The 2,132-nt window shown below is 48.1% G+C and overlaps 1 protein-coding gene across 4 annotated transcripts in view; it reads left to right on the forward strand.

The window, feature by feature from the left end:
- Window positions 1–4, forward strand: part of LOC113641436 (oxysterol binding protein) — a 10,790-nt gene extending 10,786 nt beyond the window's left edge. For all 4 annotated transcript variants that reach the window (XM_027144108.2, XM_027144111.2, XM_027144110.2 and 1 more), the window contains one exon: window positions 1–4. This exon is cut by the window's left edge and continues 1,427 nt beyond it. The gene's annotated coding sequence lies outside the window, so the exon portion shown is untranslated.
- The last annotated feature ends 2,128 nt before the right edge of the window (window positions 5–2,132 follow it).

Genomic DNA, 2,132 nt, shown 5'->3' on the forward strand with positions numbered 1-2,132 from the left:
CAAATTGTTCTGTCCTTTTTGGTTGTTTGTAGTGTCGGTGCTCATGTGAAGCTTTTAAGGACAAGAACAAGATGAAGTCCTGGTTCATGTGAAGGAAATATTTAAGCTAATAATATAGCTTTAAAAAAGTGCACAGTGTTACGTGACCTGTACACTACTGTTACGTGTCCTGTACACTACAGCGTTACGTGACCTGTACACTACAGCGTTAGGTGACCTGTACACTACAGCGTTACGTGACCTGTACACTACAGCGTTACGTGACCTGTACACTACTGTTACGTGACCTGTACACTACTGTTACGTGACCTGTACACTACTGCGTTACGTGACCTGTACACTACAGCGTTACGTGACCTGTACACTACAGCGTTACGTGACCTGTACACTACAGCGTTACGTGACCTGTACACTACTGTTACGTGACCTGTACACTACAGCGTTACGTGACCTGTACACTACAGCGTTACGTGACCTGTACACTACAGCGTTACGTGACCTGTACACTCCAGCGTTACGTGACCTGTACACTACAGCGTTACGTGACCTGTACACTACTGCGTTACGTGACCTGTACACTACAGCGTTACGTGACCTGTACACTACTGCGTTACGTGACCTGTACACTACAGCGTTAGGTGACCTGTACACTACAGCGTTACGTGACCTGTACACTACAGCGTTACGTGACCTGTACACTACTGTTACGTGACCTGTACACTACAGTGTTACGTGACCTGGACACTACTGTTACGTGACCTGTACACTACAGCGTTACGTGACCTGTACACTACAGCGTTACGTGACCTGTACACTACAGCGTTACGTGACCTGTACACTACTGTTACGTGACCTGTACACTACAGCGTTACGTGACCTGTACACTACAGCGTTACGTGACCTGTACACTACTGTTACGTGACCTGTACACTACAGCGTTACGTGACCTGTACACTACTGTTACGTGACCTGTACACTACAGCGTTACGTGACCTGTACACTACAGCGTTACGTGACCTGTACACTACTGCGTTACGTGACCTGTACACTACAGCGTTACGTGACCTGTACACTACTGCGTTACGTGACCTGTACACTACAGCGTTACGTGACCTGTACACTACAGCGTTACGTGACCTGTACACTACTGCGTTACGTGACCTGTACACTACAGCGTTAGGTGACCTGTACACTACAGCGTTACGTGACCTGTACACTACAGCGTTACGTGACCTGTACACTACTGTTACGTGACCTGTACACTACAGTGTTACGTGACCTGGACACTACTGTTACGTGACCTGTACACTACAGCGTTACGTGACCTGTACACTACAGCGTTACGTGACCTGTACACTACAGCGTTACGTGACCTGTACACTACTGTTACGTGACCTGTACACTACAGCGTTACGTGACCTGTACACTACAGCGTTACGTGACCTGTACACTACTGTTACGTGACCTGTACACTACAGCGTTACGTGACCTGTACACTACTGTTACGTGACCTGTACACTACAGCGTTACGTGACCTGTACACTACAGCGTTACGTGACCTGTACACTACAGCGTTACGTGACCTGTACACTACTGCGTTACGTGACCTGTACACTACTGTTACGTGACCTGTACACTACAGCGTTAGGTGACCTGTACACTACAGCGTTAGGTGACCTGTACACTACAGCGTTAGGTGACCTGTACACTACAGCGTTAGGTGACCTGTACACTACTGCGTTACGTGACCTGTACACTACAGCGTTACGTGACCTGTACACTACAGCGTTACGTGACCTGTACACTACTGCGTTACGTGACCTGTACACTACTGCGTTACGTGACCTGTACACTACTGCGTTACGTGACCTGTACACTACTGCGTTACGTGACCTGTACACTACTGTGTTACGTGACTGGGTGTGTGTGAGTCTCTGTGGGTGTGTCTGTGTTTATGTGTCTGTGTGTCTGAGTGTGTCTGTGTTTATGTGTCTGTGTGTCTGAGTGTGTCTTTGTGCGTGTGTCGGTGTCTGTATGTGTGTATCTGTATGTGTGTCTGTGGGTCTGTCTGTGTGTCTGAGTGTGTCTTTGTGCGTGTGTCTGTGTCTGTGTGTGTGTCTGTAGGTGTGTAT

The sequence above is a fragment of the Tachysurus fulvidraco genome, chromosome 7, assembly GCF_022655615.1.
Source record: "Tachysurus fulvidraco isolate hzauxx_2018 chromosome 7, HZAU_PFXX_2.0, whole genome shotgun sequence".
Lineage (NCBI taxonomy): Eukaryota > Metazoa > Chordata > Actinopteri > Siluriformes > Bagridae > Tachysurus > Tachysurus fulvidraco.